The sequence below is a fragment of the Emydura macquarii genome, unplaced genomic scaffold (genome assembly GCF_026122565.2).
Source record: "Emydura macquarii macquarii isolate MOO-44397 ecotype Brisbane River unplaced genomic scaffold, CSIRO-AGI_Emac_v2 contig_2531, whole genome shotgun sequence".
Classification (NCBI taxonomy): domain Eukaryota; kingdom Metazoa; phylum Chordata; order Testudines; family Chelidae; genus Emydura; species Emydura macquarii.
Window position 1 is genome coordinate 3,062,696 of NW_027132668.1, and position 24,385 is coordinate 3,087,080.

At 38.6% G+C, this 24,385-nt stretch overlaps 1 long non-coding RNA gene across 1 annotated transcript in view; it reads left to right on the plus strand.

The window, feature by feature from the left end:
• The first annotated feature begins 289 nt into the window (after positions 1–289).
• The window catches only part of LOC137163353 (uncharacterized), a 31,145-nt gene continuing 7,049 nt past the window's right edge, over positions 290–24,385 (plus strand). Inside the window, exon 1 of the long non-coding RNA XR_010922693.1 lies at positions 290–382. This is a non-coding gene — a long non-coding RNA (uncharacterized lncRNA). The remainder of the gene's footprint in view (positions 383–24,385) is intronic.

The following is a 24,385-nucleotide window of genomic DNA, read 5'->3' on the forward strand; positions in this document are numbered from 1 at the left end:
TAGGGGAAGGTTTTCAAAAGGACAAATTACAGTGAGGTATCCAACTCCCAATGACTTTCAATGGCAGTTAGTTGCATAACTATTCCTTGTGTCTTTGAAAGTCTTCCCTGAAACAATATTCTACACTCTTTCCTTGTTCTTAGCATGTCTCTTTGCTTGCTGTCTAAGTGTAGTTATTGGGGGGGAAACTCATTGAAAGAGATTAATCTCTTAACCTTAATTGTCCTAAACTGACAAATGAATTAATTCTATAATGTCAATCACTCACAGATGAGCCTGCCCTAGTAAAAGGAGATAATGGAGACATTTTGGAAGATGCTTCAAGGAGCTGACTGACATCATTCTAGAACAACTGATTTCCATCCAGTACATGACCAAATAGGTAGGTGGAATGAGACTGAGAGTGACTTTGCAATGACTTTGCTTGGGTTTTAATTTATATTTTCCTGGAAAGTATGCTGGCTGTGACTGTGAGAAAGCAGACTGAAGAGCTAGATGTCCAACACTATTACTCTTTTACCCATCATGTAAGTTCAATTTGTAACTAATGAGTATGCAGTAGCTTTGCTTCTATAATTTGATGGGGGCAGAGGGAGTTGGCTGATGTGAGAGGGGAAAAATAGCTGTTTGTTTGCTTGTTTTCCTCTCTAGGAAAAATGTTTAACCAACTTCATACGGGGAAGAGAATATTTTATGTAGATATATTATTTTCTGATTATAAGGCCATCTTTGCCTTCCTATCTTGAACAGTCAGGGTATGTCTACACTGCAATTAAAAACCCATAGCTGGCCCATGCCAGCTGACTCAGGCTCGTGGAGCTCAGGCCGTGGGGCCATTTACCTGCAGTGTAGACATCTGGGATCAGTCTGGAGCCATGGTTCTAGCAAGATGGGAGGGTCCCAAAGCTCAGGCTGCAGAACATCTACACTGCAATTAAACAGCCCCGCAGCTTCAGCCAGCTGGCCTGGGACCAGCTGTGGGTGTTTAATTGCAGTGTTGACGTACCCTTTGTGACTTACAGTATCTCATAATCACCCCTTACCTGCCTAACAGGCAATGTGACATGAAACTATTGTTCTAAGTTGTTGGATAAGAGAAGTCAAACATTATTTGTGATGTTCTGCAGGCTAACAGAATTATTTTTTTCCCCTGCCTGGCTTCTGGTGTTGGAGAGCCAAGGGAAATCCTCATCGTTTCTGTGATTCTTCAACTGGTCAATCTATAAAATGTGTGCTGTGATCTCAAAGCTAAGTGGATTAGGCTGGGTCAGTTCTTTGATGAGACCTTCAGAGAAAACTCAAGTGCTACATGCAAACAATGGTCTTGGTGATCTAATATATTCTATATATAAAACTGTTTCAGTCAATAATGAACCAACGTCCCAGCATTATGTCAAGGGGCCACTTTGCTGTTAGAGGAGCTATCTTTTGATGAGCAGTAAAAACCTGGAAGATTTGTTTTCACTACATACACATTTACTTTCTGTAAAGCTCAGGCTGTCTAAGACAAATTGCAAATTGGAGAGTTTATAATTCTCCTTATAGTTTCAGTTGGAAAAGTGCTCCTGATTTTCATTGCAACACTGCTGAGTAGTATTGAGGCCCATTGTTATAAAGATGCCACATATACATTTAGAAGTGGCTGCATTTTAATGGTAGCTGATGTGATTTCTCTATATGGTTTGTACGTCAGTTTAAGGCATTGATCCTGCAACTGGACCCATGTAGATGGACTCCTGTGCCTGTGTACAGCTGTGCTAACAAGATTCTGCACAGACAAAATCATACAGCCACACAGAAGACTGTATTATGGGGGTCTAAATTTGTAAAGTACTTTGACATTCTTTCAGATAAAAGTCACTAGTCCACTCAAAGTATAGTCCTTCCACTGACTACCTGCTCATGGCCAACAGAGAACTGGCTGGAAACATAGTGCTGGTTCTCCTCTTACAATAGATTGTAAGTACATTAAATATTTTCCTAATATTACTCTTCCAAGTAAGCAATTGCCATAGCTGGCACAGGAATGCTTGCTAGTGCAAATGGGAGGGGGAAATGGATCAAACAGAAAGAGAGGTGCCTTCTATTAAGAAATTGATGCTGGAGCCATATGTCAAATACATTGTGCATGATTATCCCACGTCACAAGATTAACGTATTTGTTACACACACACACACACACCCCCAACATGTCATACAGTATTTATAGTGCCATGTTCAACTTTCTGGAAATGGAAATGAAGTTAAAATTAATATTAACAGTGAAGGTTTCTTAGTTTTAGTTCCATTGACTAGAGCAGTAGAGTACAACTAGGGATGTCGAAAAGAGACCTCTTTATCCATCCTCTGCTTAATTAAAATACATTAGATACATGGATTTCTTCGAGGCTTTGATGTTAAATGAAGACAAATAAAATGCTGTATGGAAAGTGATGAAACACATTATTTAGTCTGAATAAGCAATTCTGTTCTATCCGTATTTAGACTTCTATTAAAGGATATGCCTTACGCCTATTTAGTTGTGTTGTATGTTACATGTTAAGGCTAATAATGCCTGATGTTGGAGGCAGTTGGCACAAGTGTCTGATCAGGCACACTGGCAACAGGCATCCTGCCATTGCAGGGCAAGAGTCTTCATGATGGGCAGGACGCTTGTGATGTGGAGCACTGTGCTTTGCCTCTGAGCAGGAGCAAAGTGCATCCTGATCTGTTCTCAGCCAGCACATGCTACAGCATACGCACTAGCCTCCTGGCAAGTTGAACACAGCACCTTTTCCATCAGATCACACCTTATGTGGAACAGTATTATGTCCTAGCTACCTCCCACTCTTCCGAGCTATGGTAGGATTCTGCCCAGCTCTTTGCGCAGGGGGGGACTCACCCTCCATTCCCACACCCATATCCATTAGCAGTGGGCAGAATTTATCACGTCAGGTATACTGATTATTTACATGCCTTCCATGTACAGTGTTTATGTACATTTATTGTTTACCAGACAGACTGGCTGGTGACGTGTGTACAAAAATAGTAATGTCAGAAATGTGTGTTCGGCACCTAACTGTGCTCAACAGCTTTTTTCTACATACTCCTGAGTAAATCAACATTGTACTTTGTGATGTTTTCAAAACAGTGTTTCACCCAGTAGACCTGTCTCTTTCCTTTTAAACTATTAAGCTCTATGAGTATAAATGCTAAAGTTTAAAGTTAGCAAATTGAAATTAACAACTGAACTATGCAAATCATTGATCTGAGGAACCTTGGCAATTTAAAGTTGGTATTGTTTTCACATATATGCAGTAAAGGGGCAAATCCAGCCCCTCTTCCATGGCAGCAGGGGGCAGAAAGATGATGCACAAGAGACAGGACAAGAGGCATGGCCTGGCTCATGGGAGATGCCAGAAGCCTATTGCTTTATAGGCTGTCCCAACCCCTCTACTGATGCAGCAATGTGTGTAATGTCTCCATGGAGCTTATTCTTTCTCTTGGCTAGAGTACCCTCCACAGAATGGCTGAGAGTCCACAGAGTCTGGTGAGGTTATGATCCCTTCTCTTCAACCCCCTTCCATGGCTCCCAACCACCCACACCAGCTACTGGGCCCAGAGGCTGAATTTTGCTCCTTACTCAATTTATCCTAATATTTTATGGTAAAATTCAGTGTGGATTTTTTTTGGTAATCAAGGCTGTCAACACGTGCACAATGATGATTATTTAAATGAAATAACCTGTTCTTAAAATGGTTAAAATCAGTCCATTGATGTTGTCCAAAGACAAAAGGCTGGTGAAAATTAGTATAGCTCCATGGAATTCAGTTCAGCTATGACAAATTGACACTGCTCAGAATCTCTCCCCAGGCCTCTTTTGACTCAGTAAGTGAGTGAGGAAATGGCGGGGAGAGCAAATTTTGCAAAAATAAATAAAGAAAAAAATCCTACCTTGACAATCTATGCCAACTTTCAGCCGAGAGATAATTTTTATGGCTGAGATAAAAACCCCTGAAGTAAAAATGCAGAAACAATGTTAAGTATAGTGTTGCAAATGCAATATTGTAATTTTATATGTTAATCTATCAATACACAGTATGTGCAAACATATGTTTATAGACAGAGAGACAGGCATATATAAATGAGAGGATAAAAAATCCCTATTTCTCATTTGGTGCTATGCAATTTCTATCAATTTAGGAATGTCTCATGATTTTATTTTAGGATGACATACTATAAATTGTGCTTATTTGAGAACACTCTGAGGGTTTATATGATAGAAAGGAAAAGGTGTCTTTCAGAAGCTCTCCCGTGACCTAAACCAAACTAATAAATAATACGAAAATTGTGGCCATTCCCTGCAAACTTGTTACCAATATTCTCTTTGAAGCAAAATATCAGCAAGGAAATAGTTCTTGGATGGTTAGGAGTTACTAGAAAATATGATACCTACTAAACACATCAAAGAGAGGTTGTTTAAGGGATAGGTTTTCTTTTATACTCAGATTACAAGAACTTTAGGTGAAGTATTTTACAAAATGGGCAGATGGCTTTAATTTGTATTTGTGGTACAGAATCCTGTTCTAATTTTGTTTTTGACTAGAATGTTCAATAAGTTCTGGTCCTATTAGGACTTCCTCTATGTAAAATGGAATTTGCAAATTATAGATACGATTTTTTAAAAAAATAAATAAAGCTGCTCCAGTGGCTGGGAGACCCTGACTTAGAAGTTGCCTTTGTGACTCTCACTTAAGAGGCTGATAGGGATAAGAACAGCCATGCTAAGTCAGATCAGTAGTCCATCTAGCCCAGTATCCTGTCTCCTGACAGTGGTCAATGCCAGGTGCTCAGAGGGAATGAACAGAACAGGTAATCATCAAGTGATCCATCCCATCAGCCATTCCCATTCTCTCTGGTTGTTTACCAGGCTTCCTGCTTCTGATGTACTTAAAAATAATTTTGCTGTTGCTTTGTGAGTCTTTGACTAGCTGTTCTTCAAATTATCTTTTGGCTTTCCTAATTATATTTTTACACTTCATTTGCCAGAGTCTATGTTCCTTTCTATTTTCCTCAATAGGATTTAACTTCCACTTTTTAAAGGATGCCTTTTTGCCTCTGCTTCTTTTACTGTTGTTTAGCCACAGTGGCAATTTTGGTTGTCTTACTATGTTTTTTTAATTTGGGGTATACATTTAAATTGAGCCTCTATTATGGTGTCTTTAAAAAGTTTCCATGCCGCTTGCAGGGATTTCACTTTTGGCACTGTACCTTTTAATTTCTGTTTAACTAACTTCCTCATTTTTTGTGTAGTTCCCCTTTCTGGAATTAAATGCTATTGTGATGGGCTGCTTTGGTGTCCCCACACCCACCCCAGAGAGATGTTAAATTGTATTGTCTTATGGTCACTATTACCAAACAATTCAGCTATATTTCACCTCTTGGACCATATCCTGTGCTCCACTTAGGACTAAATCAAGAATTGCTTCTCCATTTATGGGTTCTAGGACTAGCTGCTCCATTTAAACAGTCATTTAAGGTGTCAAGAAACTTTATCTCTGCATCCTGTCCTGCAGAGATATGTACCCAGTTAATACGGGGATAGTTGAAATCCCCAATTATAATTTTTTAAATTTTTACAGCCTCACTAATCTCCCTGAGCATTTCACAGTCACTATCACTATCCTTGCCAGATGATCAGTAGTATGTCTCTACAGCTATATTCTTATTATTCAAGCATGGAATTACTATCCACAGAGATTCTATGGCACAGTTTGGTTCAGTTAAGATTTTTATTTCATTTCACTCTATGTGACAAAGTGCTACTCCCCCACCAGTACGACTTATTCTGACCTTCCAATATATTTTGTATTCTGGTATTGCTGTGTCCCATTGATTATCCTCATTCCACCAAGTTTCTGTGATGCCTATTATATCAATATCCTCATTTAATATGAGGCACTTAACTTCACCCTGCTTAGTATTTAGACTTCTAACTTTTGTATATAAGCACTTAAAAAAATTGTCACTTTTTAGCTGTCTGCCATTATGCGATGTAATTGAATGGGACTCTTTTTCATTTGACTGTTTCTCATCAGACCCTACCCATATTTTATCCTCTTCCATCCTCTCTTCCTTACTAGGATATAGAGAATCTCCAGTAATAAAAATTCCCCTAAGGGATGTCTCTCTCTGATCTACATGCTCCTTTGCACCTGTTGGCTTTTCCCCCTTAGTTCCAGCCCTTAGTTCAAAAACTTTTTAATTTTACATGCCAGCCATTCAGTTCCATTTCGGTTTAGGAGGAGCCCATTCTTCCTATATAGGCTCCTCCTTTCCCAGAAGGTTCTCTAGTTCCTAAAAAATCTTAACCTCTCCTCCCTCACCATCATCTCAGACACACATTGAGACCCACACATTGAGACACTGTCTAACTGGCCCTGTGTGTGGAACTGGAAGCATTTCAGAGAATGCTACCATGGAGGTCCTGGACTTCAATATCTTACCTAGCAACCTAAATTTGGCCGCCAGGACCTCTCTTCCATCCTTGCCTATGTCATTGGTTCCTACATATACCACAACCACCAGCTCCTCCCCAGCACTACACATAAGTCTTTCTAGATATCTCGAGAAATCCACAACTTTCGCACTGGGCAGGCAAGTCACCATGCAGTTCTCCCAGTCATCACAAACTGAGCTATGTTTCTAATGATCAAGTCCCCCCATTACTATTACCTAACTTTTTCTAATACCTGGAGTACCCTCCCTTAGAGAGGTATCCTCAGTGCAAGAGGATACCATGACATCATCTGGAAGGAGGGTCTCAACTGTGGGAATGTTTTCCTTTGCTTCAGTTTGATGTTCCCCTTCCCTCAGACTTTCATCCTCCTCAACAGTACAGAGGCTGTCATTCCGGGTGTGGGACCATTCTTTTGTGTCCAGGAAAGTCTCATCTATGTACCTTTCTCTCTCCCTTAGCTCCTCCAGTTCAGCCACCCTGGTCTCCAAAGCCCATGTGCGGTATCTGAGGGCCAGGAGCTCCTTGCACCGAATGCCCACATATGCCACCCGTCTATAGGGCAGGTAATCATATATGTTGCATTAAGTGCAATAAAATGGATAGCTCCCACTCTGTTGCTGGACTTCTGTCTGCATTTTTTATTCCTGCACCTCTTTCTTTTATTGTTGTTTATTTTTTATCGGGGATAGGGGGCCGGGTTATTGTCTTTAGTTTACAGAATATTAATGAAGTGTATCTACTCTCCCACTTTCCCTCTAAACTCCCTGGCAAAACTACCCTGTTTACTAGCTCCTCTGATCACTTAGGAGTAGGCTTTTTAAACCCTGATTCTCCCTGAGTAGTCCCGGCCCCTGGTTTAGGGTTGATGGATGCTAAAGGGCTTAAGGATCAAAGCCTCGTGAAGAAGCTTTCAGCCTTGCCTAGCAGACCGGTAGTATCAGAACACGGTCCCCCAAACAAACAGACCACGCAATATCCTTCAGTCAAGGAGCAAGCACAAACACACACACACTGCAGACCACGAACTGCATGTAGTTGCTCCTCCTTCACCTGGAGAACTCCTTCGCAAAACTCCCCTGTTAGCTGCCTCTGGTCACTAGCTCCGGGATGTGGCAAAATGCAGAGCTGATGCATTTGGACCCCAGGTCAGAAATGATAGTGCCTATTTAAGGAGTATCTTCACTGATTAATTAGTATTTGTAAAGTTCTTAACTAGATTTCTCCTCCATTTTCCCTCAGGATGATGCTTACAGTCTGATTGCGTACTTACTGGGGCAACAGAGGTGATACTAGACCCTCACTGTGAGTCCTGTTGGCTACCTTCTTCCCCTCTCTCCCCAACTCTCTCCATCACTGCCTATGCCTCCCTTCCATACCATTCTACCCACTGCCCCATAGCTGCTGAAGGGGGAACAGTGCTACTGAGAGAAGGGGGAAAGAGAGAGACTGTCTGCCTGCTTGCTTATAAAGATCACATTGGCCCAAAGTGTCTGGGAAAAGATATGGCAGAGGAATTCCCTGCTTGCCCCTCCCACTGCATCTGGATGCCTGAGATTCCGGCAGAGCTGCTGTAACATGTGAAGGGGAATAAATATGTGAGTGTCATGACCACAGCTGGTCAAAATTTTCCAAAATTCAAATTTTCAACAAATTTTGTATTAATATTTTTTAGTTTCTAAAAATCAGACAAAGTTTTGATGAAATTTGCACATCTTTTTGTGTTTCTCTAATACTACAGAGCTGGTTGAATATTTTCTAGTTTCAAAATTTTGATGGCTGAATATTTCAGATTTCATTAAAAATGTGAAAAGCATTTTGACAAAACATTCATACTTTTTTTTTTTGCATTCTGTTTACTTTTTTGTTGTTGTTTTTCGATCATTACACTTGGTAGTTCAGCTTCCTAGAAATGTAGATACGTAATTATTCTAATTGTTGTTATTTATTTATTTTAATAATATACTTCATAAAGGATGGATCAAATCTTCCTCAGATCTTCATCCCCCCTCCCAAAACATTTTGTCTGGCAGGAGACCATATACTTCAAGTGGGAAAGACACTTATGGAAGTCAGAGGAGTCAAAAATCAGGCTGATCATAACAAGTGTTTTATATCTTTAGGATGGAGTCCCTAGCATGGTTTTGTAATAAAGAAGCCTCATGTAGTATTGTCTCCTTTCCATTTCCCAGGAATCTTCAAGGCACTGAAAAGGATGGAATACTGTGATTAGTGTCAAGCTTGGAAAAGGTTTATTCACATTTTACAAGTCAGACAGAAGAGTAGGTAGCAGCCATTCAGCCAGCTTTGTTAGTGGCTTTTGTGGAAAGAAGGATTTAGTACTTAGCCACACATTGTAATTACACTCTATACAATAAACCCAGTCCCTCCATTGAAAAGTGTCTTTCCCAGAAATAGTACTAAGGAGCTCTGAATCAGGCCAATCATGCTTTTTGGCAAGACCCCATTATATTTCAAATGCTGGCAATGGACGTCCCTTTGTATTGTAAATTCTGGCAATAGCCAACCAATTCTACTTAAACCAACAGCTAATGTTGGCTCCATTTGTTTTAAATCCCTTGTTCTCAACAGACCATGTAATCAGAACAACAGGCTACTCATGACTTCCCTGGTGCTCAACTGCATGCAGGTCATGACAAAGCCTAGTTTTTGGGTGGATGGCAGTGCATAATGCCTTGCTACCTGTAAGTAAATGAATCGTGTGCGTGCATGCGTGCGTGCGTGCGTGCGTGAGTGAGTGAGAAGCACAGCAGCCCAATGCTTATATCCAATAAAATATAAAGGAGTGGACACTGTTGTTTCTTTTAAAATTTAAAAAAAAGACTTGCTGCTTTCTTTTGGCAGCCCAGGCAAATCTGCTCAGCCAACATTAAAAACATTATATTATAAACAAAAACTTAAAGGCAAAGGTCAAATTTTCAATGCACGCTCTCTCAAAGAAAAACAAAACACTTGTTAGCACCTGTCTCTTTAGCAAATCATGTGATTACACTGGCTGATGCACCAACCAGACACTATTATTTTATCTGTATTACATTCAACAGTTTATAAAAAAAAAAAAGTCCAAGCAAATGCCACATCATGGACTTTTGTTGTCATGTGGTAGGAATAAGTTACTTTATTTAATTTACCTATTTAAGTTGTTAGTTAAAAGTAAAAGATTCATCACGTGTCACTTCCCTTAACGATATAAATGGACGCGAGTGTCATACGTCATCATTAGTGCACTCGAGAAAGTTAGCTATTGTGTACTTATGGACAATTTGGAGGAAGGGTATATATAATTACCATCCATTAATATAATAATATACTAAATGCAAGAAGCCAAGTTAGTGCAATGTTGAGTTGCGTTGAAATAATTCTAAATAAAACCTTGGAAATGAAAATGCTACGGTCCACCAGCATCACCGCATAATACACATCCAGTATATAGCATTTTGGCAACATACTGTAAACAACAATTACACAATATATTTAACCAGTGTTGCATTAGTGTATTTTTTTCATTTCCATGCTTTTTTAAAAGATTTTTTAACGACCTTTTCTTATTGACATTGGTATTTAATGGTCCCAATTAGGTTCTGCAGTTCTCAGCACACTCAGGTGAAAGAAATGTGGGACAATGAATTCCCTCTTTCACTACTGTTCTTGCTTTGTCCAGAGAAAACAGCCTTGCAAAACAGTCATAAATTTTACCAGCCCAGGCACAAAAACTATTCTCCCACCCTTTACTTTTCTGATGAAGTTAATGAAAGAAAAAAAGAAAACCCATACTAATGACATTTTACTTGCTTTTATGCAGTATTTGGACATTTTTGTTGTTAGTGTTTCAATGAGAGATGGGCCTGAACCAAAATCACGTACCTAAATAAAACTTTGGAGATGTTCAAAATCCCAAACCATGTTTATATCTACAATTCTGCAAATGATTCCTATCTCAGTAATGGCCTGAACCAAACCCAACATCCAAACAGCACCTTCACAGTTATGGGGTATGGATTCAAAATAAAGGTCTCAATTATGAGGCTTGTATCAGTCTCTAGTTTCAATAAGACATTAACAGTCTAAGCAGCAACTCCCATCAGGGTGTGCAGAGAAAATGGACAGTGTTTTACAAAGTGGGATGAGCCTTATTAGGCTCTACCAAAGTTTTAGCATCTGCCCACTGAGCACGCTGAGATCTGATTAAAAACAAAAAACAAAACCCTAAACCATGCAAAGTCACTGGTTCTCAATGAGAGCTATATACAGACCAAGTTTCATGTTGTAGACACTAGCTCATTTTGTCCTGTTCAAAGGACTGAAGGTAGAATCTTTTGCAATGAAAAATGTTGCTTTCACTTTTCCTAATTGAATGAATAAAGTATATAAACACACACACATGAGCGCCAAGTCACAAATTAATGTATTATGTGGCTTACTATGCAACTTCAATGTATGAACGGCTGACCTGCTGACCACCTCAGCAACTGTACGCTGATGACATCTGCCTGGCAATAGCCAGAAAAGAAGCTCTGAGCAGCTGGCGTCCTGCCTGTCATTTGACCTTGACACCTTGGCCAAACGCTTTTTGAAGTGGATACTTAAACTAAAAGCACTAAAGACAGTGCCATCTTGTTTCCATCTCACTCCCCAGTTAGCTCATCAATAGCTGCAGGTCCTGAACAACCAGACAATTTTTTTTTTAATCAGACCCTACTTACTTGGGGATAAAACTTGACCACACCTTGTCCTTTCAATAACACATTGAGAAGACGTGCTAAAATTCAGTTGAGAGTTGCACTCCTCTGCAGGTTTGCTGGCAACTCATGAAGCGCTAGCGCCACAACCTCATGGATATCTAATTATCCCTAATTATCACACATACTGAATACCATGCAGGGGCATTGGCCTCCAGTCATCATTGTGGCAAGCTGGACTCAACAATCAACTCTGCCCTTATTGTCATTTGTGTGACAACTCCAGTTCCCAAACCTGAAGTCCTGGCTGGAATTGCTCCCCTAGTGATTAGGCTTGATGACAGGTCACATTGCTGCATGCAGACAGCTGTCAAGACAGTTTACCTCACAATTTAATCTCAAAGAAACATGAAAACTGCTGGCTAAAGTAAAGATGCCTCTTTTCTGAAATAGTTGAGCCTCTCAGACAGTACATCAGATACAACCTTTCTAAAGAACAGCAGCAACAGGACTATATTTTGGATCAATGACACCTTTCCTGCCAAATAGATAACTTAGGTCTGCGTCCTCTACTCTCTTCGGATCAGCTCTCACATGCCTCTCAGAACAACCATAGGAACCAAAAGATTCTTCTTCATTACAACAAGCCATGGCCGGTTTTACTGGGGCTTCTTGAGCTCCCTATCCAGCCCCCGTGAAGCTCAAGAACAAACAGTATCCCATGGACTGCTCTCTTTGCCGTCCTGATGGTGGATGGAGGTGCTTGACATCTCTGGATGCTGCTGCTGTGATAAAATGGTGCTTACCGGACATCTAATTCATTGTTTGTGCTGCCAGAAGCCAAACACCAGAAGGCTATGAACTTCCTTCTGTGGACTAATTTAACTCAAAATATAGTAAATATGTTTTATTTGTAAATTTTATTGGAGTAATTCCTTGTATTATGTGTCTGAGGGATGAGCCACATCACCCACGGGTGTCTTCTAACATTCCAATTCCCTAAGGAGCTTCAAACAACTGCCATTTAAAAAAAAAGAAACCTGCTCTAGTAACACTTCCTCCACCTTGTCCTCTTATATGCAGAATTTCCCTCCAAAATTACGTCTGTTTGAGGCCCAGAATGGGCAACATATTAAGTCCTGGAGTGGTAGACTTTTCTGTATATAACAGTATCACAATGGTGAAGTACATTATATCATTGCTCCTAAGATATAGAAATGGGATTTTTTTTATTGTGGAAAAGTGGAGATTCCAGATTTCTCAGTGAGTGTCACAGCACCTGTTTCTAGCTGTGGAAGGTCAGGAGATACTGGATATTTAGAATGCTGAGTTTTGTGTACAGAGATGTTTAATTAGGTCGTGTGTGTATAAGGGATGGGGATGGAGGTTACTGGTTCTCTCTAAGCCATGTTCAGTTTAACTCATAATAATGAAGATATCTGTCTTTGCAGTTGGAGGAACACAAAAATAGTCCCATTCATATAATAGCAAAAACAAAATATAAAATAATTTTCTCTGAAACATATATGGTATATCAAAATACATGATATGTAGTGTGGTGAAGAGTTTTTATTGGAACTTGCTTGGGATGATCTGCATCTGTCTCTGATGTATAAGGCCGGTTTACATAATTACATTCTACTGTCCTAACTCCCATCTGCAATATTCTTGCAAAGTTATTTCCCTAAGCTATTTATGTGTGCTGTTAGAGCTGCCAAGTTTCACTACGTAGGTGACTGAACTTCAGTGATGAACGTAATGATTCCTGTAAAGTTTGCAAAGCATTGGGGATCCTTGCTAATGAAAGAACCGTCTAAATCAAAGATATTCCACATGTGAGTTTTTGGAAGCCACAGATCTGATATGAGCTCTTTTTACACTTCTTGTGAGAAAACAGGCAGAGTCCTTAGCAGATCCCTTTCCCTCTCTCCAAGCCGCCAGGACATTAGCTTATATATTTCTTTCTCTATACAATATACTCAACAATGACAGTGTGTGACATTCTACAACATATGCTCATGAGATCTTATGATACATAGCAATGTAATTGTAAAGTGAATGTGTATCCCATTGTACAGCATATCAACACCATGTAGCTTAGTTAGTCCTGAACTGAAGTAAAGTGCTGACCATGGAACATCATAATCAGTAAAATTGCAAGAGCCTGAGGTCATTCAAACTGGATTATGACTTCACTGGAAGGCAGGAGTCAGTTCTGACTTCCTTTAACTGCTTCACCTATCTCTCTTATTACAGACTCAGAATACAGGGAGTGTGAATGATGAATGAGCAATGCAACCAACACTTTCAGCAGGAAATCTCTCTCTCTTATGCCTGTGACCTATTCACTGAGCAGCTGGCAAATGTCTCCAGTGAAGTCATCTTGTTCTCCTCCTACCAAAAATCTATTGTGTAGGCAGTCTTTCCAATGGATTGAAAAGATATATCATTCATATCAATTGGTCTTCTGTATCTGTGGGCAGTGCTTTTTTCAGCTCTAGAGTATTATGCTAAAATGCAGTCCAATATTTATCAAACACGCCATAACAGCAAATGAAAGGGGGAAAAAATGGCTTCTGAGTCATCACTGGTTTCCTCAATGGGAATGGTTGTTTGGGACAGTTTTATTGTGGCTCTGGAATGTAAACAGGAGATGCATAAGAACAGGGAGCATAAATGTAAAGGTAGTTTGTTGCCACAAGTAGAGGTGTGCAAAAGTCAGCACTCCCTAGCCGCCTGCCTGCCTTTCTTTCTTCCAAAAAATGTACTGGCAGTGTGCGTTATGGGTCTCCTTCTGTGCAAGTCTAGGAATTGTTACCGCCCTCAGCTTCAAAGCTTTAGCTCAAGCTTAGCCCCTTATGTGTTTTAGTTCTGGCAGGCCTTGGTTCAATCCCTGGTGTGTTGACCAGGATGGTGGCAGTCACATTTGCATTTCAGTGTAACTCCCAGCATCCTCAAGCTACTGCTTACAAGTGTTAATGTCCGTAAAATTAGTACTTCTATAAGGGCTATCATGATAATGTTGACTGACAGAAACACTCTATGTATTTTCAAATATCACAAAATAATTGAAAATACACAGAATAATATTCTGGGTACTAATTTTGTCTACACTAGATAGGAGTAGGTGGCCAAGAGAAGGAAATTCATGTAAAAAAATAGATCAACATAGAAATAAGAGGGATGTATTTAAAACAATACAGACCAGCAAAAATAACTAAACTACGGTGGCTAGGAGTCCGACAGGAGCCCAAAGTGGCTAGATGCCCAGTTCTCAATGAAATTCAGTGGAAATTGGGTAGTAGCTCCTTTGAAAATCCCAGCCTGTATGTTTAAGTTTCCAAAAAAGAGTTGTTCTTTGTTGTTATGATAGTACCTAAGGACCAACCAAGAACAAGGCTCATTGTACCAGAAACAGTACAGAGTAACAGAAGGTCCCTGGCCTGAAGAGCTTACAATCTAAATAGACAAGACAGACAAAGTGAAGTTGAAAGGGGTATAACATACAAGCAGTGTAACCATCTCCATGTGCTTTTTTTCTTTCCCTCCTAACACAGTCTTGTGTGTGTTTCTGATCTATTTTTTCATTTGTTTTCATCTTATTCAATCAATGAGAGATATGGTCAGCCCACAATTTGGAGAAAAAATATACTAATTTCAATAAAACGTCCTTGGCAGAAAATTATCTATTAACAATATTTTGACTGTGGGACAAAAGGTAGTATTGATCTCCTCATCACCATAATGACAATATTGTATCTTTACACTAACTGTACATTATTTCCTGATCGGACCAAAGGTGCTTTGCAGATTATGGTCTTAATTCAGCTAGTAGCCTCCCTGTCGTATGTTCAGAGAGGGTGAATTTCACCGCTGTGCAATGAGCCAACACATGACCTGTTCATCACTTGAGCCTGAAAATAGGCTTAAGTGGGGCTTAATTAATGATTAGGCCTTGTGTGGGACCCTCTGCATAGAGAGGAATTTCATCCAGAGTGAGGCAGCAGCATTGTGGACTGGGGAGAATCATTAATGACATGCTGAAGATGTGCATCCAAGTAGGAATATAGTACGTTAGTCAGTTATGTTAAACTAAATAACTTTGGACTGTTCATTAAAATAAAACGTTAGAGGGATTGTGAATTCTAGGGTGCCATCACAACTCCATTACAGTTACTGTATTGCAGTAATTGTATTGCACTGTTGTATTGCAAAACATTCAAGTAATGGTTTTCTTCTCCTTTTTTGCATGTGTGTTTGCCTGCAAAAAGGCATGTGTGCTGACCATGCAGATGTGCATTTTAGAGCTGGTTGGGAATTTTCCATCAGAATGATTTTGTGACAGAAATTGCCCTTTTTGCAAAATTGAAATTTTCCACCTTTTGCCCGACTTTTTTTTTTTTTTTTTTAATTTGTCTGTAGGGAAAATTGAAATGAGGGCTGTCCATCTGGAAGGCTCTTGTCAATTTCACTTTCTGCCTGCAGGAGAAAATGAAATTGAGAAGAGATTTCCCATGGGCAGCCTGCAAGCAAAAATATTCCATATTTGTTTACCTAAAAGGAAATGTTTCTGAAAATCTCTATCCATCAAAAAATTCACATTTTTTACTTGTTTTTCCTGGTTTGGGGAGAATTTTTCTGGGGAAAATTATGCATTTTTGAAAAAAAGGATTTCCAATTTCCAGCCAACTCTAATGCATATTAGTAATCTCTAAAATTCCAATAGCTTGGTAGGGGGAATGAAGTGATGCACCACTTTTGCATGTATTTTAGTTTCATTAGTTTATTTTTGTTTTTGTATTGTTGCTGTGTGATCTATTTTCATATTGTAATTTGCTGTTTTGGAGCACAAAGTATATAACATGGAATCCAGGTCTCATTGAAGTCAATGGCAAAACTCCCATTCATTTGATTGGGGCTAGGATTTTGCCTTTAATTCTTTGCATTGTAGGCCATCTGTGCTAGGTGAGGATTTCACAAAATTAAATTTTATAGCAACTGTGACTAAACCATTTCTATTTCTGATGTGATGCATGGGCTGTGATGCAAGATTACTTATTTGCTTCATGTTATTACATGCTCCATAATCTCACAGATTCATATATTATTTTTATCCTATACTCAACCATTGAGCCCAACCCTGCACTTCTTGCATACCTGAATTCATGTTAACTTCAGTGGGAATTTTGGGTGCATCAAGAATGTAGGACCACACTGTCCAACACTGCAGAAAAGACATACTATGACAACCACAAAGACACTGTGCTTCACTCAGCATAGGATGAAACTCTGATATCCAGTGTACCAGGTTTTCTCAGCACCTGCAGTTTTTTCATCAGAATTACCACAGATCTGGAACTCCCTTCCACATGAACCACTAAACACACTACCACATACTAGGGAGATAAGATGTCCTGACAATCCCGATATTCAAAGCTTTTTCTTATATAGGCGCCTATTACCCCCCACCCCCTGTCCCATTTTTCACACTTACTGTCTGGTCACCTTACCATCTACAGAACTAAATGTAACAGTCTCATCTCTTCACATCAGTGTTTTTATAACAAATGCACAGAATGAAAATCAGATACATCAATTGAAGAAAAACATGTACAAATTCTTCCCACTAGTGCTGGTTAAAATTTGTGTGTCAAAACTGTTTAACAATGGAAAACTGTGCTTTCAACCAAATGGAAAATTTTCATGAAAAGTTTCTTCTTTCCATCACTTTTAATTTCATTTTTCATCAAAAACAAAAACAGAAAGAGAGAAAATAAATGCATGTCCATTCTATATCTATAATGGGACAGGCTTCACAATTAGACTACATCTCCCATGATTTACCACAGCCATACACACCCATGACATATCACATCCCCTCACCAAGAGAGGAGGCTGTAGTTCTCCATGGATCTGGAGGTCTGACCAAGGAACCCAGGGGGATGACAGCAAGAGGCATACAAACTACAGATCCTGTTAGGCACCGTGGCAACATTTCCAAATTGAAATATTTTGACTTTTGATTTTTCACTGAAAATTCAAAACATTTTGCAGGAGGGGGAAATATCCAACCAGCTCCACTCTCTACAGACAGGACAGATGAGAGTGGATGAAAGTGGGGAGAATTGTACTGGGGCCCTGAGCTGAGGGGTCCCCCAAAATGTCTAACTTGGGTGAAATGGGAGGAGGTGAGGTCCCAGTGAATATGACCCTAAATTTTCCTCAGTGGGCCTGACTACTGCATCAGGCTGGAGGTAGTATACGATCTTTTAGACTTACTGCTTGCCTTTTGTAATTTTGGCTGGGCTCAGATACCATCATGAGGGTCATGTTATAAAAAGCCTAACTAGGTGATTGGGTAGATAGATCAGATAGCATCTGTAGTGAAAATTCTTATCTAAAACCTACTTTTAAAAAAACCAAACCCTTAAATGTGATCTGTGTAGAGCGTTAGACTGTTGCATTTAACTTAAAATGACTAATTTGCATCCGAAATAATAATTAGAACTGTACACTTGTTGCATTGATCATTTAGAACCAAATCTTATTCTATGGGTCTCATATGAAATGTTTTGTTTTGAGTAACTACTGTTTTGTTTTTAAAAATGAGAGATAGGGGAGATTTCATTGTAAAACTGAAAACTGTGTTCTGTCCACTCTGAGTTATGAGTGCATATTGAATTCTAATGAAAAAGGATAAATAACTTGTCTCAAATTTACCATCATCTACTACATTCAATTCTACCCATTTAATATGTAATAATCTAAACGGTTCAATGTTTTGCTTTATGTGATCATTTACAACTAGTACTAATGCCTGAAAAATTGTCATCTTGCAATAGTTCACATAACCAGTCAATAGGCTCAGACCCATAATTGTACATCTTGATTGAAGAATTCCCATATCTTAAAGCCTAGATAAAAACAAACTGTGACACAGAAGTTATGCTAATTAAAATATGTTGTCAATATTTTAGATCCTGGTCCTGACTTCAACGGCTCTTCACTTCCACTTTAGCTATGGTACTCAGCATTTTTCAGGATTTAGCCATTATTTTTAATGCAAAAAAAGGAGAACAATCCAGTTAAACAATTTAGATATTGAATGCCCCATTATCACATTTTGAATGACTTACAGATGTTGCCTGTTTAATTAAATCTTCCATTCTCTATTAACACCTTTGCCTCTATTAACAGAAATATTATGTTCCAGAGATACTACGGAACTAGCTAGAGCATCTGCCTCATAATACAAATCTTCCATATATTTGCTGGTGAATTCCAGAGTAATGATGGTTGGGGGCTGGGGACAGGGAGGAGAGACTGGAGGAAAGGTAGGTGTAAGACGCTGCCATGGTGACTGGAAGAATTTGACTGAGAAACTTTAGTCTTTACTCTTCTTTGTTCTGTTCATCACAATAGCCTTCATGTCTCTGAGATTATGAAAAGAAGAAATGTCATGTGATGGTTGAAAGTCATTAAAGAAGCTAGTGATAGTTTTCTTCCCAAATACCTCATCTCAGCCTGATCATGGAAGATGGTATGCATCAGAATTCCCACAGAAGTTAGTTGGAGTTGTAGGTGGTTCTCCTCTTTCAAGATCAGGACTTTCGGATTAAAAACCAGTGGTGTAAGACTTGACCAACAGCAGTTCTCTTAGGTAATAGAACATAAGATTGTTTTTCCTAGAAAGTGACATCTGAGAAGGGAATCTACTTTGCATGTATTTTCAGCCCCATTCTTGCTACTATTGATTTCATCAGGAATAAGAACAAACCCTATAGTGGGAAAGCTCCTTCCTATTTTGAAAGGTTCAAGTTAGTGTAAATAAATAGTGAACTTGAGAAGAAATTTCATGTTGAGGAGGGAGAACTCTTTTTGCAGTTCTTATTTCCTGAAGACCTGTTGCTTAGAATATCTTTGAATATATGATATGGATAAGGGCTGAAATTACCAGGTACTTGAAGATATGTACTGTATGAAGCACTAGATCATTAATTTTTTGAAACATGATTATTAGCTACTTGAGAACCTTTTCTGTAAAAGGAACATTCATCATAGATTACTTTTAGAAGGTAGTTTTAAATTGTTTAATGCTGATTCAAAAAGAAATGCCACAGGATGTAGTTAAAGATATTTCTTTAAAGGGAAATGATTGCACAGTTACTGAAAACTTTTTTTTTTTTTTTAATGTTCTTCCACAAGTACTTAATTCTGCAAACAAAATGTACAGCTAATTTTATGGCAACTCCAAAGACTTTGAAGTTTGTGGTTTTATTTCATGGCAGGAGCACTATTTCAGTTCTTTTAAATCAATTTATTTTAAGGATCAGATATGCATTTTTGTGCGTGCCAAGTTCACTACTAGGGACCTCCCTTAATTTTTTTTTTTTTGATGTTACAGAATCTTTCATGGTAACAAAGGACTAGATCTTGCAAAATGCTCAGTGCCCAGAACTCCCACTGAAATCAGAGGATGTGTTTCTTGCCTTCTATGAGAGATTCCATATTTCTGAAGTGACCTATATCTAAATCTGAGCATATAATTATCAGCAAATAATTTGTGTTGATTTTTGCCTTATTTCCTGTATTTACAAATTGTGTGCAAGAAGCTCACAAATATCCCACATTTATTCATTATATGAAATTATCCACATGGGTATGAGCGGTTAGATGTAAATAATTTGTATTCAAAATCTGAGTTGTATGAGCGGTTAGATGTAAATAATTTGTATTCAAAATCTGAGTTGTGTTGCTTAGCTGTAATTGGACATATAGATCACAAAATCTTCTTCTTCTTCCTTGTTTGGATGAATGTAATTCTTAAAGTCAGGCTGTGAACACTTATAGTTGCAAGTTCATAAAGGTTGCCCTCCAGGAATATTCTTCAGTATTCACTTAAAATTTTGTTTCCATGTACATTCCCACCAGTAAACTAATTTGCAGAAAGTGAACACTCAGTCAGCTTACTCTATATTTCCAAAGAAAATCATGGATTTTATTTTGCAGTTTCCTCCCTGCTCTGATATTATCTTTTAAAATTCCTAAAACTCTGCTGACTACCACATGTATAACCTGTCCATGCCTAGGGTAAACTACCTGAAAGTGCTAAGGTCAGGGCAGCCTGCAAAAGAAGAGCAGATTTTTCCCAGCACTGGTGGGTAATATTGAAGTCAGATTTCCCAGTCAGCCACAAACAGTGCTTCTGATTCCCCACACTGGTTATCAAGAAGCTAAAACAAAATACATACAGCCCGCTTTACTGCATTTCAGTCTCTGGCTCCCAATCAGCCACTAGGTCCAGTAAAGAAATAAGTTATTTTAAACTTTATGCTCTTTATCAAAAAGGTTCTCCTGACCCCAAAGGGTCAGCCACAGTACCAGATCAGTATAGGTTTGGATCTTACCTAAAATACCACGCTGCCAGCCAGTCCTTTAGTAACTAAAACTAAAGGAAAGAAAAACTATAAGAGAAATGTTAAAGGATTAAAGCAATCAAATTTGTCTTCCCTGGTGAGAGAATTTTATAAGCAAAATCTAAAATCTTATTGTAAATTGTATATGTCTGTTTCACTGCATTACTTTATTCTTTTGCCATTTTGATAAATACAAATTATTTGAAAGTCCATATATATCAGGTTTTCAGTAGAATTGTGGAGTTTGCACGCTTGTATAGTCCTTCTGATGTACATCCAGTATTTGGATGGGTCTCAGACCTTCGTTTCACAGCTTCAGTTGGAGATGAGTTGATCCAGAGGTAGGTGAAGACTAAAGACTGACTGAAGACTGACTGTAGACAAAATGAATGTGGTGCAGCTGCCTTTTATGTCCTTTGGCCTTTGCCATGCTGCTTGTGAAAATTTCCACAAATAAGATGGAGTCCAGGGACACATGAATAAGTCTTGGTGACTCATCAGGTATAGCCCCAGCTTCTCTCCCCGAGCCCATTGTACCTGCGAGTTTCCTTAATGGGCCATTAAGCAGCTTATTGCTGCTGCCATCCTGTCTGGGAGTCACCCAGAAACATAGCAGAAGTTGAAATACAGATACATCAGACATATCCATAACTTGAATACAAATATGACACACACATAAACAATATCATCATCCTTAGCAAACTATAACCTTTCTAACGGTACTTGACATGGCATAACTCATATGAATTATTGTAATTTTGAAATATTGATGTTAAATAGTATCATAAATGGTCCCCCTAATTCAGCCAGTGGGACATGTGTTTTTAATGAGGAGAGGGAGAGTCATGAACCCATTTAATCTTCCCTTTCCACTTTCAGTGGAAAACTTTACCTTGAAAGTGTTCTGCCCCTTGTATTTCACATGGATGGCTTTTAGTACTGAACATTTCTGAAATAAACATGCTGGATGAAGCCAACAACACAGAGGTTACATTAGCCTCTCTTTTTAGCAGGTCCAATTGAATGATATTTAAGACTTAATGGAGTTTCAAGAGAGTACAGTGACAAAGAAACCAAAGTTCTAATAGAAAAGATGAGAGAGGCAGAACCAAATCAGTACTGACATTTTTATTTCAGAAAGAAATCCTGACTCCATATCAGTGGGTCAGGTTACCCAAGGCAAATGGCAAAAGAATAAAGTAATGCAGTGAAACAGACATATACAATTTACAATAAGATTTTAAATTTTGCTTATAAAATTCTCTCACCAGGGAAGACATTCTTTAAATAGTTGATGAAAATCTCTTCTACTTTCAGCTCTTCCTGCACCATTTCATTTAAATGGTCTGGAAGTGTATTTGAAAGGATTTTCCTTCAATGTTAAAACATGATGTCTCAAAATTGCAACCTGTTATTTGATGTGTCGGACTTACCTGAGGATAAAGTTTTCAGATCCATTTCCTGGTTTCCTGTTATTCAGGACATTGGTCATGTCAGTGAAAATAGCTGAATTTTTTTTAAAAAAATGCAACTTTAAAAAGAGGAAATAGTATTCCTAAAATTAGTAATAATCACTAATGAAGGTGGGGGGAGGGGTCAGATCTCAAGACAATAAGCCAGTAGCCAACATTTTGAATAAATAATGAACCAAATCAAAATCAATCATGCATCTAACTGGGACATTTTCACTACACTGCTTGAGTCACAGAATACTTTCTATGCTAGACATGTGCTGGCAAAATTAAATTATATTATCAGTTTGCAATCTCCTCTCCAGTTTAAAAACTCTGTTGGCACTAGATATGGGTCAAGAAAGCTTTACCTTTATTGCCAGTGGGTTTGGGTGATGAAAAAAACAAGTAAGTGTAAGCCAGCTATGACACCCACTTCAATAAAAGGAGATTCTGTGAATGTGCATTAGAAAGCGTAGGTTAGGCTGAGTGTTCTTGATAAATAATTAGTCTGAATCTCTGCTATTTCCTAACATACTAGCAGGTTCAGGCTCCATCCATGATCACAGCAGTTTTGAGTACCCTGGCATGGACTTCAAGACTCAAAAAACAATTGTATTGTTTAGAATGGCTAGGTAGGGAGTTGGCAACTCCAAGAGGAAAATTAGCAGTACAGTGTCAGCAAATTACTATGACACCATTAAATAAGATTAGGCTTGGAAAGATTAGATTTTTATTGATATGTCGGTAAACGTTGATTTCACTATACACACACAAACTGACACAAATATATTTCCACTGATGATAATTGAAATTTACAGATAGGCAAAGTAAAGAAAAATGCTGCTTGAGAACTTTTTTTGAGAGTTTGATTTAAAGATATTTACTTTGTATATTTTGACATGGGATGTTGACAATTTGTGTTTTAACAGTTATAAAGCTTTAACCTTTTCAATCTTAATATCTGCTATCGTTAATAATTAGTCTGAGCCCCCCCTCAAAATTTCCCACCACTGTGAAAATTTAAATAAATAAAAATGAAAAAAATGCTTAAAAATAAACATCAGTGTTATCTGTCAAAGTTATAAAATAAAAACTGAATTCTGACAAGCCTAAATAAGATGGAAATCTTACCAGAAATACTTTTGAGGTCCTATTGTATAGATTAGCCAGTCTAGTGGCCTTTATCAAAATTTTATTATCTAAGTTGGCTCCAGATTCAGAATTTTTTGAAAGCACAAATATCTTGGGAAGAAGAATATATTTTGTCCTGCAGAAGAGGGTATTTTAGGAATTAAATTGCCAAACTCATTAAAGAAGGAAAGATACTGAAAATCCTGATTCCTGAGTATTAAAAGGCACCGAGTATGCCTGAGTAGGCATTTGCTACTTTGTTGAATTAGCCCTATTTGCTGATGTTATAATTAATAACAAGCCCTGAATAAATGTCAATTTTCTGCTATGCTAATGCAGGGCAGTCTTGAACTAGATCCTTACCTCTGCCAGACCACTACTCAGGCCAGTTAAAGAGGAAAATTAATTCAGGTACTCACTGTGCGGATTCAGTCCCTGGTGTAACTTAGAAAAGGTAACATGGGTATTATAAATTACATTGCCTTGTAATTAGCCCAGGACCACCATAGCATATTCCACATCTACATGAATCCCAACGCACCTTCCATGCCTGGTGGAGGATCCAAAAAACAGCAGCACAGAGCTGACCACGCTGGCCCTGCGCTAGCAGAGAAATGCCCACGTGCCTCTTTGGGGGAGCTTTAATGCGTTTTCAGACATAGCTTTACAGCTCTTGGAGTGGCAAGGAGGGGTCAGAACATTGGCCAGAATCTGGCATTTTATGGTTGAAGTGGCAATGAGCAAACCAATCTGAATAAAATAGGAACCAACCCAAGTTTTCCCTCACACTGAATGTTAACTGAAAGCTTTTCTGAGGTTTAAAAAAGTTTGTTTAACTTTTTTGAGTTTATTTTTTCAATCTGTCTATTTCCTAGACATAGGCAGATGGCTAAACTGGAACAATGAAATATTACAAGAAACTATTCTTGACAGATGTGTGACCTGGCCAGAAAGAAGGAGCACTGGAAATTCTGTGTGAACTCCCACTTCTCACAAGATTCATGGCCTGATACCTTTTAAACCAATGAGTTTTATAATGAACTTTGGCAAAACACACAAGATGCTTACCAGAACCCAATCTCCAAACCTTTGAAAGTTCACCAAGCCCTAATATGAACCTATCCAACTGTGGCCCATAATCATTCTATATATGACAGCAGATCAAGTGGATTTAAAACAAATGTCATT